At 45.3% G+C, this 17061-nt stretch overlaps 1 protein-coding gene and 1 long non-coding RNA gene across 2 annotated transcripts in view; both read left to right on the top strand.

Moving 5' to 3' along the window:
* LOC141051164 (uncharacterized) overlaps positions 1 to 17061 on the top strand; it is a 195163-nt gene that overhangs the window by 163240 nt on the left and 14862 nt on the right. The gene's annotated exons all lie outside the window — the stretch shown is intronic.
* LOC141050960 (uncharacterized) overlaps positions 1 to 17061 on the top strand; it is a 33503-nt gene that overhangs the window by 3468 nt on the left and 12974 nt on the right. Inside the window, exon 2 of the long non-coding RNA XR_012220565.1 lies at positions 6209 to 6299. This is a non-coding gene — a long non-coding RNA (uncharacterized lncRNA). The remainder of the gene's footprint in view (positions 1 to 6208; positions 6300 to 17061) is intronic.

Below are 17061 nucleotides of genomic sequence, written 5' to 3'. Positions count from 1 at the left end.
CCTGCCGGAGAGCTAGGGCTTTTTCCTGAGGGAGAATCACCAACCCTCGGCAAGTGTCGAAGACCATTCCTAAGAAGGAAATCCTCTGAGCTGGCACAAGGGATGACTTCTTCGCATTGACCAACCACCCTAAGCGGGCAAGAGTATCTAGCGTGATGTTGACATTTCCCTCGCATGCCCGTTTTGAAGGGCCCTTGACCAATAGGTTGTCCAAGTAAGGCAAGACGACTATGCCTCGAGAATGCAATATGGCCATGACAACTGCCATAACCTTTGTGAACACTCTGGGAGCCGTGACTAACCCGAAAGGTAGCGCCATGAACTGAAAATGTTGACCGTTGATGGCGAAACTCAAGAACCTTAGATGAGGTGGAAAGATGGGAATATGCAGATATGCGTCCTGGATGTCGACCGAGGCCAAGTATTCTCTCTGCTCCATGGCCGATATGACTGAACGGAGAGACTCCATCTGGAAATGTCTAACCCTGATGAATTTGTTCAGAAGTTTGAGGTCCAAAACAGGTCTGACAGACCCGTCCTTTTTGGGAACCGCAAACAGGTTGGAATAGAAGCCCTGAGCCCTTTCATGCTATGGCACTGGAACAATGACCCCGTTGCACTGGAGCGATTCGATGGCTCCCAACAGAGCTCTTGCCTGGGTATCCAGCCTGGGAAGAGGAGAAAGAAAAAAACGTTTTGGAGGATTTCTGACAAACTCTATTTTTTGTAACCTGAGGCCACCAACTCCTTTACCCATGCGTCATCTGCGACACTGAACCAGACGTGGCCTAACCAGAGTAGTCGGCCGCCCACCTTGCTGGTGTCGTCTGGTAAACGCCTCGAGTCATTTGGCTGACGATCTTTGGGATCTGGATCCCCTCTATCTGGGCTATTGAGTACGCATTCTCCCCAATGGGTTGGTTCTGTATGAGACCTGCCACTCCCTATCCTGGTTGGGGCGGCCTGAAGCGGTGGAATTGGCCGCTGTGGTCCACCCGGGGTTATGAAAGACCCGAAAACGTGCCTGAAAAGAGTGGCAAAATGGTGGTTTGACCTTTTGTTGAGGGAGAAAACCGCTCTTTCCTCCTGTGGAGTCGGAGATAAGTTGATCTAACTTCTCCCAAAATAAATGGCCGCACTGATAGGTCAGGAAAGTCAAGGACTTCTTGGAAGTAGAATCGGCCCGCCATGTCTTTAACCATAGAGCTCTCCTGATAGAAATTGCGTTAGCGGCAGCAAGTGCCGAGCAATTGGCCGCATCCAACGATGCATTGATTACGTAGTCTCCGGCCATCGCGATCTGACTCGCGATCTCCGATATCTCTGCAGGTAGCTCTTGCTCCTGCGCGACCTTGTTCAATGATTCTGACCATGAGATCATGGCCTTGGCTATCCAAGTTGCTGTGGACAAGGGAGAGAGCGCTGATCCTGACGCCTCATATACTGAGCGAGCTAAGCTCTCTGAGGCGATCCGTGGGATCCTTAGAGGAACCACTAGGTACGGATAACAGAGTTTTAGTGGCTAAGCATGACACCGGTGGATCCACCATCCATTTTTTACGGAGGTCCAGGGCAAATGGATACCTTGCTTCAAGTGCCTTTGGACCCGAGAAATGCCTGTCTGGTCGTTCCCTGTGTCGCTACACTATGTCCTCAAACTCAGGGTGAGAGGAAAAAATTCTGTGCGGCTGCTTCCCTTGCTTAAACGCCACCCTATTCTCTGTAGCCGCTGCGGGATCATCCTCAATCCCCAAGGTCTGATTGACGGCTTCTATGAGGCTGTCCACTGTCTCACGTGACCCTGGAGCATCCAGGTCAAGGGGCTCGTCTGAGTCGAAATCTGAGGTCTGCTCGCTATCAACCACTGGCGACGGGGAGCGAGAAGCAGAACTTACAGATGCCAAAGCACCGGTTGGACTGGGTGACACCACGTGGATTCTCTTCCCCCGGGTCTGCCTGGAATGAGAGCGGCCCCTGCAAGCCGAAGTCTCTAGTGAGGTGGAGGTTCCCTCTAAGGCCGGCGAGCCACTGTGCCTGCCCCTATCTGGGGCCTGAAGGGACTCGATTGCCCTCGTAAGCGACGCCATGGACTGTGACAGTGATAGGGCCCACTCCGGGGGGGGTTCAGGACCTCGGTCGCCTTTGCAGGGGAGGGCTCCTGGGCGCGTTCAGACTCGCAAGCTTCTCATAATCGCTTGCTCTGTGCCCGCGGAAACGCAGCCCTATGAGATGCATGCAACGTAAAAAAAAGTGTGTGTCTTTGCTTTTTCGGACATGCTGTATCTGTCCGCTGCTGGGCAGGGCGGGGAGGAGGTAGCACCTCGTTTTTCCTGTAGTGTGGCCTATCAGGCAGCACTTACCCCAGTCCTGTGCCTCCACGTTCCTGGACGCCTCCACACCAAAATCGCACGCCACCAGCTGTGGGGCGGGCCGCCAGCATATAAACCGCTCCAGGGGCGGTACTTCCGCCTCTGCGGCCTAGCCGCGCTCCGAAGTCGGGGACTAAATTTATCCACCGCCGCCCAGGCCTGGGGGCGGGCCGCCGGAAGCGAAGCGCGGCCTGGAGGCGGAACTTCCGTCCGCAGCCTAGCTCCGGCTAAAGGCGTGGCCTCAATTTATCCCCTGCCCGTGACGGGGGGACGGAGGGGCGCAGACCTTCCATGATGCTGCAAAAACTGGCGCTACTTACTGGCGCGGGCTGCTCCGCACTGCGCTCTCCATCTGCAGCCATGCTCAGCCAAGAATGGCCGGTGGCATCCGCCGGCTAAGGGCTCCAGCCTCGGATCTTCGCTGCAGGAGCCCTCCCAGGCCCTCTCCTCACTGACGATCCTCTTCGGCTTCCCAGCTCAGGTATGTGAGGGGGCCTTGAAAAATAGGACGGTGCAGGCAGCCTAGCTCCATTTAACCCCTTCAGGGGGTGAGGAGAGGGACCGTCCGCCGCTTTGCAGCACCGCAGTCTAAGCATTGGTGGAGCAGTGGGGGCCGCACGTACTAGTCTTGTGCCTCTGTACAGCCCATGGTTTCAATACCTAGGGGTGGTCAGGGCTAAGTCCGGCATCGTGTCCCACGTCGCGGGAGAGGATACGTGGAGGGACACTCGCACGTGCTCGCCCGTTGTTGGTTTGGGGAAATTGGACCCTTTCAATAGGATCCGTTGCCCCTGTCTAATCTTCATGGAAAAAGTCTGGAGCAAAAAAACAGACGTGTGATTCTATGGATACTAAGCAAAAACTGATTTCCGCCCGCAATAGGGGCGAGGGTGTATACGGCGGAGGAGGAGCTAACCTCTTTTTTTCACTTATTGTCAGCCTCCAAGCGGCAGAAGCATACACCACAGTATCATTGTCCCCCAGTGAGGCGAAGGAGAAAAATACTGGTGTATATACAGTGGGGAAAAAAAGTATTTCGTCAGTCAGCAATAGTGCAAGTTCCACCACTTAAAAAGATGAGAGGCGTCTGTAATTTACATCATAGGTAGACCTCAACTATGGGAGACAAACTGAGAAAAAAAAATCCAGAAAATCACATTGTCTGTTTTTTTTTCATTTTATTTGCATATTATGGTGGAAAATAAGTATTTGGTCAGAAACAAAATTTCATCTCAATACTTTGTGATATATCCTTTGTTGGCAATGACAGAGGTCAAACGTTTTCTGTAAGTCTTCACAAGGTTGCCACACACTGTTGTTGGTATGTTGGCCCATCCTCCATGCAGATCTCCTCTAGAGCAGTGATGTTTTTGGCTTTTCGCTTGGCAACACGGACTTTCAACTCCCTCCAAAGGTTTTCTATAGGGTTGAGATCTGGAGACTGGCTAGGCCACTCCAGGACCTTGAAATGCTTCTTACGAAGCCACTCCTTCGTTGCCCTGGCGGTGTGCTTTGGATCATTGTCACGTTGAAAGACCCAGCCACGTTTCATCTTCAATGCCCTTGCTGATGGAAGGAGGTTTGCACTCAAAATCTCACGATACATGGCCCCATTCATTCTTTCATGTACCCGGATCAGTCGTCCTGGCCCCTTTGCAGAGAAACAGCCCCAAAGCATGATGTTTCCACCACCATGCTTTACAGTAGGTATGGTGTTTGATGGATGCAACTCAGTATTCTTTTTCCTCCAAACACGACAAGTTGTGTTTCTACCAAACAGTTCCAGTTTGGTTTCATCAGACCATAGGACATTCTCCCAAAACTCCTCTGGATCATCCAAATGCTCTCTAGCAAACTTCAGACGGGCCCGGACATGTTCAGGCTTAAGCAGTGGGACACGTCTGGCACTGCAGGATCTGAGTCCATGGTGGCGTAGTGTGTTACTTATGGTAGGCCTTGTTACATTGGTCCCAGCTCTCTGCAGTTCATTCACTAGGTCCCCCCGCGTGGTTCTGGGATTTTTGCTCACCGTTCTTGTGATCATTCTGACCCCACGGGGTGCGATTTTGCGTGGAGCACCAGATCGAGGGAGATTATCAGTGGTCTTGTATGTCTTCCATTTTCTAATTATTGCTCCCACAGTTGATTTCTTCACTCCTAGCTGGTTGGCTATTGCAGATTCAGTCTTCCCAGCCTGGTGCAGGGCTACAATTTTGTTTCTGGTGTCCTTTGACAGCTCTTTGGTCTTCACCATAGTGGAGTTTGGAGTCAGACTGTTTGAGGGTGTGCACAGGTGTCTTTTTATACTGATAACAAGTTTAAACAGGTGCCATTACTACAGGTAATGAGTGGAGGAAAGAGGAGACTCTTAAAGAAGAAGTTACAGGTCTGTGAGAGCCAGAAATCTTGATTGCTTGTTTCTGACCAAATACTTATTTTCCACCATAATATGCAAATAAAATGAAAAAAAAAACAGACAATGTGATTTTCTGGATTTTTTTTTCTCAGTTTGTCTCCCATAGTTGAGGTCTACCTATGATGTAAATTACAGACGCCTCTCATCTTTTTAAGTGGTGGAACTTGCACTATTGCTGACTGACTAAATACTTTTTTTCCCCACTGTATTTGAAAACCCATTTAAATGGATCATACGCACTGCAGCTGCATTCACACATGGCACTTCAAATAACGCCTTTAAGATGAGTGTTGAAGGGCACGACAAAGTATAGCAAAATCCACTGATCGGGTGTGGGGTTTGTGTGGCAGGGCTGCTTTTTTGTCCCAGTCTGGCCCTGGTAGAAGATCACTTAAATCGAAACTATGCCCAATGCTACAATAGTTGTATGTTGATTTGCTTTCAAGAACATGACAATATGTTTTTGTATTGTTTCCCCAGCCCTTACACTCCCTGACAGAAGTTGTGTCCATTAAATGATCAATATTTCTGCATTGATGGCAATTTATTTTCTTAACCTAAACCACATTTCGGAGGGTTTCAGCTTTCAAAAGAATAATTTATACAACCAATGGATCAATTTAACGTCAGGTTATAAGCTTTTATTTATATAACATGGATAAGCAACATAACTTCTGTCAGGGAGTGTACAGTCTCTTGATTTTAACCCTATAGAACATTTCTGGGAGGAGGTAGAACAGGTTCTTCAGATCACGTTAGTACCTCCATATAATTTGTGGAAACTATAAAAAGCTATCCTTTTCTCAAGAGCCAATGAAATTAAAATGGTGTTCCTGAAAACCACATTTCGTCACCAAAAAAGAACTCCGTCCTTGGGCCAATAATCATACAAAATAATCAACACTTATTGGAATTGATGGCATAATTAATTATTGAGGTCCTACGTGCTACTAGATGGGTGTCTCTAGTAATGTGGCCATTCATTGTATATTTTATACCTGGTGGAGATGACAGGATGACGCTGGTCATAGACATTAGATGGTGTCTGGATCTTCTGACAATTTTCTGGTTATGGAGATTGGTGGTTAGAATTAGGAGCCGACAGGTTGATTTTATACAGCAGACCTGCAGATAGATGATTGTAACTACTCCTTTCATTCTTGGTCATCACGTTAAATTGTTAGTATAATTTATTTTAAGAGCACCATTGATTCCATGATGTTATACATGAGAAGGGGTTACATACAAAAAGCAAATATAAATTATAGAGAACAAACTAACAATGACAGACTGGGACAGAAAGGAAAGGAACTTACCCTTGCAGGCTTACATTTTACAGGCTTAATTTATGGTCTTCATTGTTCTTTTAAAGTATTTCACACGGCTTCTCATCTATCTGTGACTTTTACAATATTTCCTTCAGGGTGAAGATCTGCCCCATATTAATACTACAGAGACACATGTGAGGGGTGAGGAATGGTGTAAAGAGGAGATTCCTACAGATAACCGCACAGGTGAGTAGTGACCACTAAATGCAGAGAAGTCAAAGATTTTATTCAGTCTTTGACTTGCAGAATTATGGGCCTGATTCATTAAGACTATGTCCAATTTTGCAGCGAGTTCCAATGCCTGGCTGTTTAACCCTCTAATCACCAAAAGCCATAGTGATCGTGACATTTAGAAGGTTTTGAGAAGTGCAAGCTCCCTCTCTTACCCCATAGGCAATGCATTTGCAGGGTGCCGATGATAGTCAGGAAATCTGAGGTCAAATAATGACCTTCAAGAATGCCATGTACAGTGGCCTGCTAGGTAGTCTTTAACAGGCATTCTGCCTCTGTGAAACTGCCAAGTTCAATACCCTGCTGTTACATCTGTTAAATGGAGCTGGCTCAAAAAGGTTAGAGGATTTTAGAGGAACCTCAGCCTTTATCCCCTCTACAGGGACCTCGTCTTACAACAGGGACCACTGGATTGTTTCCACAAAAAGGCTTCTGTCCGGTGGAGCAAACCACAAGCAAGAGGGGTCAGTATCAAGAGCTAACATCAGGGACAAAATAAGAAAGCCAGCGCATGGTTAAAATACAACTCGAGATCAGAAAACAAGATATGTAAAGTAGCACACTGGAGCAAAGATTCAGGCTGACCAGATCTTAAGCCCCCCCGTTACACACTGCGATATCGCTAGCAATATCGCTGTAAAGTCACCGATTTTGTGACGTTGCAGCGATATTGCTAGCGATATCGCTGCATGTAATACTTACCTCCGACCCGCTCCCCCGCTGGTTATCGCTGATCGCGCGAGAAGCTCCTGGACGCGGGCGGGAGGACGCAGGATCGCCGCGTCTGACAGGTAAGTAGCGATCCCCGTCCCCAGCGATGTCGCTGGTGAGATCTGCCTGTGTGGCAGCTCACTAGCGACCACCTAGCGATGCACCAGCGATCCTGACCGCGTCATATCGCTAGTCGGGATCGCTGGTGCATCGCTAGGTGTAACGGTACCCTTAGCTGAACTGAATAACTGGCAGATTAAGACTGCCTGCTGAGGTTTATATACAGTAGAATGGAGCCTCGCCCATCTCTCCCAGCAGAGAGCTACTTTCATTACCAGCTCACTGCAGCAAAACAAAGGTGGACAGAAAAGGTTTCTGAAATCTAAAAGCTAAACTGCCACATGCTGCCAACATCCAGCAATAAGGTTATTAATGCAACACCGCCTAGCGACTGGGGCAGGAGTCTTAGGAGTATGTTCAGACATAGATGTGACCCCAGCAATGCGTAAGTGTTGTATTGAATTACAACAGTGATATGACCAATAAAATTTAAAGCCCCATAGAGGAATAAGGTGAAAAAACATGTATCCCTCCCACACACACAAAAGTGAAAAAAATAGTTCTCCAATAAATAAGCATGTTTATGTAAAAACCAGAATAAAGAAATTTTCTTCATCTTAACACCAAATACAAATATAAGTGAAATAAAATGCAATCAAAAAGTAATATGTAAATAAAATGGTGTACCCGAAAACCACATCTCATCCCTCAAAAAATAAATCCTGTTCATCTCAGTAAGCAGGAAAAATAAAAAAAAATTATAGCTGTCAAAATAAGGCAAATCAAAAACAAAAACTGCATAACAAATTATGGGGTCCAATTTCTCCCATTGCCCCTCGTGTAAATGATAAATTTGGTGCTAAAACAGTATAATAGTCAGAAAAATTGAATTTGTGGGGGGGGGTTTCTGCTGTTTTCACATGTCAGGGGTTCTCTTAATGTGACATGACATTTACAATTTGTTCCAGACAAATAGCACTCTTTCCTTTCCTAGCTCTGCCTTGTGCCCAAACAGACGTTTTTGACCACATATTGGACATCATCGTGTTAGGGAGAAATTGCATAACAAATTATGTGGTCCGTTTTCTCCTATTATTCAATGTGAAAATTACAAATTGGGGCTAAAACATTTACGTGAAAAAAATGAAAATGTTCAATATGACAACCTAATATTATGAATTTCTATATAGTACCTGTGGGTTCAAAATGCTCACTATACCCCTGGATAAAATCCTTGTGGGGTATTGTTTCCAAAATAAGGTGACTCCTAGGGAGTTTTCAATGTTTAGGCACATCAAGGACTCTCCGAATGTGACATGTCGCCCGCAGACAATTCCATCAAAGTCTACATTCCAAACTGTCACTCTTTTCTTTCTAAACCAAGTTGTGCACTCAAACAGTAGTTTTCCCCCACATACTGGGTATCGACGTACTCTTGAGAAATTTCACAACAAATTTTGGGGTCCATTTTCTCCAGTTACCCTTGTGAAAATAAAAAAATTGGGTCTAAAGTAAAATTTTTGTGAAAAAAAGTAAAATGTTCATTTTTTCCTGTCACATCGCTTTAGTTCCTGTGAAGCACCTGAAGAGTTAATAAACTTTTTGAATGCAGTTTTGAGGACTTTGAGGGGTGCAGTTTTTAGAATGGTGTCATTTTTAAGTTTTTTCTGTCATGTAGGTCCTCCAAAGTCACTTCAAATGTGACGTGTTCTCTAAAAAAATGGTTTTGTAAATTTTGTTGGAAAAATGAGAAATTGCTGATCAACTTTTAACCCTTCTGTGACGGGACAGCATTTATTTTCAGTAAGCCAAGAGTCATTGACTGTTATCTGTTTGTTGACATTTGAATTTGTGTTTTCTTTCTTGTTGGTCAATAGTCTGAAATGTTGACTTTTCTTGTAGGTTAAATTGATATTTGTAAATGTATAAATAGCTAATATTTGCCTCTTTTATCAGCTTTTAAAACTTATTGTCTGCAAGTCAGTGGTACAGGCTTCATTGAACAATGATATCTGCTGATATATTGATTACACATTGTCCAGGCCAGCTAGTTTGTTGACTTGCAAAACAGAGGAGGAAAAGCTATGCAAATAGATTAAACAATCAAACACAGTGAGTTTTCTTGTCACTAATCTTCCACTTTATTTGTGAATGCTGGCTTGAAGGACAGTTGTTAACTATAAAAAAGAGGGTATGTGCACCTCTGTAACCATAATAATAATAATAATAATAATAATAAATTTTATTTCTATAGCGCTGACATATTCCGCAGCACTTTACATTTCGGAGGGGATTTGTACAGACAATAGACATTACAGCATAACAATAATAACATAGATTATAACAAATACCAAGAGGAATGAGGGCCCTGCTCGCAAGCTTACAGTCTATGAGGAAAGATGTAGACACGAAAGGTGGGTGGTAACAGTTGCCCTGATTGCCTGATTGTATGGACCAGCCATAATGTTAAGTGTCTAACAGTACAGACACAGAGGGCTAATGGATGCATAAAGCATGTGGGAACATGATGCGGGGAACCTGGTTATGGTAAAACTTTTGGCTGTGCCACACAGGGATAGATTAGGTTACTGTGTTGAGGCGATAGGTCAGTCTGAATAAATACGTTTTCAGGGCATGCTTAAAATTGTGGGGATTGGGGACTAATGTATTGACCTGGGAAGTGCATTAAAAAGAATTGGTGCAGCACGTGTAAAGTCTTGGAGACGGGAGTGGGAGGTTCTGATTATTGAGGATGCTAACCTCAGGTCATCAGCAGAACAGAGGGCATGGGTAGGGTGGTATACTGAAACAAGGGAGGAGATGTAGGGTGGTGCTGAGCCATAGAGGGCTTTGTGGGTGAGGGTAATAAGTTTATACTGAATTCTGGAGTGGATGGGTAGCCAGTGTAATGACTGGCACAAGGTAGAGGCATCGGTGTAACGATTGGTGAGGAATATGATCCTGGTTGCAGCATTCAAGACAGATTGGAGAGGGGAGAGTGTGGTAAGAGGGAGACCGATTAGAAGAGAGTTACAATAGTCGAGACGAGAATGAATAAGAGAAACAGTAAGAGTTTTTGCAGAGTCAAAAGTAAGAAAAGGTCGAATTCTAGAAATGTTTTTGAGGTGCAGATGACAAGAGCGAGCCAGTGATCGAATGTGGGGGGCAAAGGAAAGCTCGGAATCAAGTATGACCCCAAGACAGCGGGCATGTTGCTGGGGAGTAATAGTGGAGCCACAAACAGAAATTCCAATGTCGGGTATAGGTACATTAGTAGAGGGAGGAAACACAAGGAGTTCAGTCTTTGACAGGTTCAGTTTCAGATATAATGAGGACATGATGTTAGACACAGCGTTTAGACAATCGCCGGTGTTTTCTAGAAAGGATGGCGTGATGTCAGGAGAAGAAGCGTATAATTGGATGTCATCAGCATAGAGATGGTACTGAAAGCCAAGTCTACTGATTGTTTGACCAATAGGGGCAGTGTACAAGGAGAAGAGGAGGGGCCTAGAACCGATCCTTGAGGAACCCCAACAGTAAGGGGAAGGTGAGAGGATGAGGAACCGGCAAAAGATACAGTAAAGGAGCGGTCAGAGAGATAGGAGGAGAACCAGGTGAGAACGGTGTCCTTGAGGCCAATGAAATGGAGCATAGTGAGGAGGAGCTGATGATCCACAGTGTCGAATGCTGCAGAGAGATCCAAGATAATTAGCATGGAGTAATGACTATTTGATTTAGCTGTTAGTAGATCATTAGAGACTTTAGTGAGGGCAGTTTCAGTAGAGTGTAAGGAGCAGAAACCGGATTGGAGAGGGTCGAGAAGAGAGTTATCAGAGAGATAGCGGATAAGACGGGAGTGGACCAGGCGTTCCAGGAGTTTAGAGATGAAGGGAAGATTAGAGACAGGTCTATAGTTAGCGGCATAGTTTTGGTCGAGGGATGGCTTTTTAAGTAGTGGATGTATGATGGCATGCTTAAATGATGAGGGGAAGATACCAGAAGAGAGAGAGGTTAAATATTTTAGTTAGGTGAGGGGTGACACCATATATTCATCCAGTCAGCCAAAACATCCAGAGATCCAAAGAACCAGAGACTCTTTACAAGACCGCAGTGAAGACATCATGGCTTCATCACAAGGGACACTGATTTGTCATTCTACAGTATGCCAGCTTAGGGTACCACAGCTCCAGCTGAAAGAATACAGATCTGTTCCATTGACCATTGCTGAACCATGGATACATTTGGGGTAGTCTGGACGTGGACCTACCGGTCACCTGGACCCCATGGATACGTTTGAGAAAGCCAGGGATGACACCCACTGGTCAACTGGTTCCAAGGAGAAGTTCGGAGAAGCCAGATTGTGACCCTCCGGTCAACTGGCCTCGTACGTCAATGAACTATCATCTTTCTAAGCTTGTTGTTACCTCCTGTCTGTGCATGCCACAGGTGGGGTAGTCGGCACTGGAAGCTCTGAAGTAACAGCTGCTCTTATCCCGGTGAGTCAGCGGAAGTGTGAGACACTAATAATAATCAATTTTATTTCTATAGCGCCGACATACTTCATAGCACTTTACATTTCAGAGGGGACTTGTACAGACATTATACATTACAGCATAACAATAATCACATAGATCATAACAGATACCAAGAGGAACGAAGGCCCTGCTCGCAAGCTTACAATCTATGAGGAAAAAAGGGGAGACACGAAAGGTGGGTGGTAACAGTTGCCCTGATTGTATGGACCAGTGTGTAACAGTACAGATGCAGAGGGCTAATGGATGCATAAAGCATGTGGGAACATGATGCGGGGAACCTGGTTATGGTAAAAAACTTTTGGCTGTGCCACATAGGGATAGATTACGTTAATGTGTTGAGGCGGTAGGCCAGTCTGAATAAATGAGTTTTCAGGGCACGCTTAAACTTGTGGGGACTGGGGACTAATCGTATTGACCTGGGAAGTGCATTCCAAAGAATTGGCGCAGCACGTGTATAGTCTTGAAGCCGGGAGTGGGAGGTTCTGATTATTGAGGATGCTAACCTCAGATCATCAGCAGAATGGAGGGCGCGGGTAGGATGGTATACTGAAACAAGGGAGGAGATGTAGGGTGGTGCTGAGCCATGAAGAGCTTTGTGGGTGAGGGTAATAAGTTTGTACTGGATTCTGGAGTGGATGGGTAGCCAGTGTAATGACTGGCACAAGGTAGAGGCATCGGTGTAACGATTGGCGAGGAATATGATCCTGGCAGCAGCATTCAAGACAGATTGGAGGGGGTTACAATAGTCGAGACGAGAATGAATAAGAGAAACAGAGTTTTTGCAGAGTCAAAAGTAAGAGAAGGTCGAATTCCAGAAATGTTTTTGAGGTGCAGATAACAAGAGCGAGCCAGTGATCGGATGTGGGGGACAAAGGAAAGCTCGGAGTCAAGTATGACCCCAAGACAGCGGGCATGTTGCTGAGGAGTAATAGTAGAACCACACACGGAAATGGCAATGTCGGGTATAGGTACATTAGTAGCGGGAGGAAACACAAGGAGTTCAGTCTTTGACAGGTTCAGTTTCAGATATAGTGAGGACATGATGTTAGACACAGCGTTTAGACAATTGCCGGTGTTTTCTAGAAAGGCTGGCGTGATGTCAGGAGAAGAAGCGTATAATTGGGTGTCGTCAGCATAGAGATGATACTGGAAACCAAATCTACTGATTGTTTGACCAATAGGGGCAGTGTACAAAGAGAAGAGGAGGGGGCCTAGGACTGATCCTTGAGGAACCCCAACAGTAAGGGGAAGATGAGAGGAGGAGGAGCCAGCAAAAGATACAGTAAAGGAGCGGTCAGAGAGATAGGAGAACCAGGAGAGAACGGTGTCCTTGAGGCCAATGGTACGGAGCATAGTGAGGAGAGGCTGATGATCCACAGTGTCGAATGCTGCAGAGAGATCCAAGAGAATTAGCATGGAGTAATGACCATTTGATTTAGCTGTTAGTAGATCATTAGAGACTTTAGTGAGGGCAGTTTCAGTGGAGTGTAAAGAGCGGAAACCGGATTGGAGAGGGTCGAGAAGAGAGTTTTCTGAGAGATAGCGGATAAGACGGGAGTGGACCAGGCGTTCCAGGAGTTTAGAGATGAAGGGAAGTGTTATGATGAGTCACCGAAGGAGGAAAAAACAAAATACCAGCTAAGTCCAGAAAAACCAGAGAGGTTGGCAGCTATCGGATTGCAGACCCCTGAACCTATCCACAACAACTAGCAGTAGCCGTGGGAGGTTCCTACGGTGCCCTAGACCCCTCGATCACAGCCGGAGAACTATATAGCCTAAAGACAGAAAGGGGAAAAACTAAACTGCCCCAGAGCAGACCCCAAAGCAATAGGCAGCCCCCAACATATAATGACGGTGAAGCAAGATGAAAACACTAACACAGATAGAAAGATAGGTTGAGCAAATGATGGGGCCCAAGCTAACTACATAGGACAGGATAGGAAAGCTGCTGTCTGCCATCCGCAAAAGCCCTATCAAAATGAGCCAACCGACTGATAGGAAAAACAGGCCCTGAAGTCGCTAGGCTTCAAAAGACTATATCAGCACTCAGGTATATTCTGAAGACAGAGCAAAATATCAACAGATCAGAGACAAAAATGGAGTTCAGCTCACCCCCGGCCGGGGATGGCAGAACTCCCAAAAAACAAGGCAAAACAAAACTGAAGAGTACAAAGAAGAGCAGAAAACTTAGCTTTGAGATGCAGGAATCAGACTGGTCTCCAAGAATCCAGCAGGAAAATCAGCCAGGAAGAAGGGCGTCGGCAGCCTTATATCCAGTCCTCAATTCCAGCCACCCAGTCATCATCTAGCTGCCCATGTGTTTGGTAATCAGCCTCATTACCTTCCTTCACCAGAGGAGGGAATTCATCAGACCTCAATGGTGAAGGGAAAAATGAAATCACAACAGGGAAGATTAGAAACAGGTCTATAGTTAGCGGCACAGTTTTGGTCGAGGGATGGTTTTTTAAGTAGTGGATGTATGATGGCATGCTTAAATGATGAGGGAAAGATACCAGAAGAGAGAGAGAGGTTAAATATTTTAGTTAGGTGAGGGTGACAGCAGGGGAAAGGGGCTGAAGTAGATGTGACGGAAATGGGTCACTGGTGCAAGTGGTTGGGCGAGAAGATGCAAGGAGCCTGCTTACTTCTTCTTCTGTGACTGGTTCAAAATCAGAGAGTGAGCTAGATGCAGTGGGGGAGGGATGACAGTGCATGGTATGAGGTGATTGGGAGATAATTTCCTGTCGGATCTGGTCAATTTTTTCTTTGTAGTAATTATCCAGATCGTCAGCTCGGAGCTCCGTGGTTGGGGCTTGTACTCTTGGGTTGAGTAGAGAATGAAAAGTATCAAAGAGACGTTTAGGGTTATTGGACAGTGAAGTGATGAGGGTGTTGAAATAGGTTTGTTTTGAGAGGTAAAGGGCAGTGTTGTATGTTCGAAGCATAAACTTATGGATGAAATCTTCGGGTAGGTTGGATTTTCTCCACAGACATTCGGCGCACCTGGAGCACCGCTGCAGGAAACATGTTTGCAGGGTGTGCCAGGGTTGTCGCCGTCTGTGTTGTGGTGTTCTATGTATAGGAGGAGCAAATTCATCCAGGGCACTTTGAAGTGTTTCATTGTAATGCTTCAATGCAGAATCAGGACATGAGAGGGAGGAGATAGGGGCCAATGAAGACTGCAAGTTCTTCATAAGTTTCTGGGTGTTAATGGCCTGTATGTTTCTATAAATATGGACAGTGGGGGTGACCTGAGCAGCCTGGCAGTTCTTGATAGAGAATGAAAGAAGGTTGTGGTCAGAGCGGGAGAGGGGAGTTTGTAAAATCATCCACTGCACAAAGCCGAGAGAAGACCCAGTCGAGGGAGTTTCCGTCTTCATGCGTTGGAGAATTAGTAAGCTGCAAAATGCCAAATGAGGAGGTTAGAGATAAATGGTGAGTAGCAGATGGGGAGAGTGGAAGAGCAATGGGGATGTTGAAATCTCCCATTATGAGGGTAGGGATGTCACAGGAGAGAAAATGTGGAAGCCAAGTGGCAAAATGATCCAGGAACTGATGGGAGGGGCCGGGAGGACGATATACCACCGCCACTCGCATGGAGAAGGGGGTGTAGAGTCTGACGGCATGGACCTCAAAAGAAGGAAAGACAAGTGAGGGTACTTGAGGGATAACCTGAAAGGTACATTTTGATGATAGGAGCAGACCAACGCCTCCACCTGCTCTATTGTCTGATCTTGGGGTATGAGAGAAGTGTGCACCATCTTGGGTATTTTGCTGGGACTGTTCTATGTTATTTGCCTGTTGTTGTGGTTCAATAAAGCATTGCCACACTGTTTTATCCTCACCGTGTTGTCTGAGTAGTATCACGCCCACGGGCAAAGGAGAACTGGCGTTTGTTGGGATGATCCCTGTCAATGCGGTTTCTGCTAGCTGATCAGGGCACTCGCTGACCCCTGTGTCTTCGCACCTTCTAACTTCCTAACCAAAAAATTATGCAGATATAAAATAGACATGTGGTAATTGTTATTTATTAACTATTTTTTTTGACGTAACTCTCTGGTTTAAGGGCATAAAAATTAAGTTTGAAAATTGCAAAATTTTACAAATTTTCACCAATTTCCAATATTTTTTACAAATAACTGCAAGTCATCGAGCAAATTTTACCACTATTATGAAGTACAATATGTCATGAAAAAACATTCTCAGAACCAGTGAGATCCGTTGAAGCATTCCAGAGTTATTACTATATAAAGTGACACTGGACAGATTTAAAAAAATGTGGCCTGGTCATTAAGGTCAAAATTGTCTCGGTCACTAAGGGGTTAAATAATTAAAAAACTTACAAGTTTGACATCATTGAAATCATTCTGCTCTCAAGAATCATGTTGCCAGGTCAATATACATGTTTTATAAAAAAACACAAAAAATATTTGCAATATCATAATCGCCACATTTTCAAAACCGTCTATACATATTGGATGAGCACAATGAAGAATGGTGGGCATATATCAGGGCTCTCATGATTTGAGCAGCGCACATAGGAAAAAATTCCCAAAAATTAAAAAAAAACACATTTGAAAGGTAGACTCACCAAACCCTGACTAATGCACTAGCAGGATGCAGCAGACCTCCATTGATAAAGGCTGGGGCAGCACATGTGCAATCCACTGATGAACACAGCCAGTAACCCAAGAGGGTCTGGCTGCCTAGTGTAAAAAATGCACACAAATAAGGCTTGCATAGGACATCAGTCACACAGATAAGAGTGGTGCAAAGTGTCTGAACAGCCTATTAATGATGCCCATAGTATTAGCAGGCGGGCTGCTCAGCACTATATGTATGCATCACACAGGAAAAACCAAGCCAACATAAAGAGGCCTAGCTGCATCCTGCAAAAATGATAAAAAGTGCAAAAAGATAAAAAGATCTGGGGGTATTAGTTACTATTTTGGCCAAAGCAGATTAGCTCGCAACCCAATGTCAAGGGTCCCCAAATTTTGCGAGTCCCTAACACTAAATCTGAACAGCGCACATAGGAAAAAATTAAAAAAATAACACATTTGAAAGGTAGACTCACCAAACCCTGACTAATTCACTAGCAGGATGCAGCAGACCTCCATTGATAAAGGCTGGGGCAGCACAGGTGCAAACCATTGATGAAAACAGCCAGTAACCCAAGAGGGTCTGGCTGCCTTGTGGAAAAAATGCACACAAATAAGTCTTGGATAGGACATCAGTCACACAGATAAGTGTGGTGCAAAGTGTCTGAACAGCCTATTAATGACGCCCATAGTATTAAATAGTAACTAATACCCCATATCTTTTTGTACTTTTTATCATTTTTGCAGGATGCAGCTGGGCCTCTTTATGTTGGCTTGTTTTTTTCCTGTGTGATGCATACATATAGTGCT

Source organism: Dendrobates tinctorius, unplaced genomic scaffold, assembly GCF_039654945.1.
Source record: "Dendrobates tinctorius isolate UK_male_01 unplaced genomic scaffold, ASM3965494v1 ptg000155l, whole genome shotgun sequence".
NCBI lineage: Eukaryota > Metazoa > Chordata > Amphibia > Anura > Dendrobatidae > Dendrobates > Dendrobates tinctorius.
This window is presented reverse-complemented; position numbering and strand designations above follow the sequence as displayed.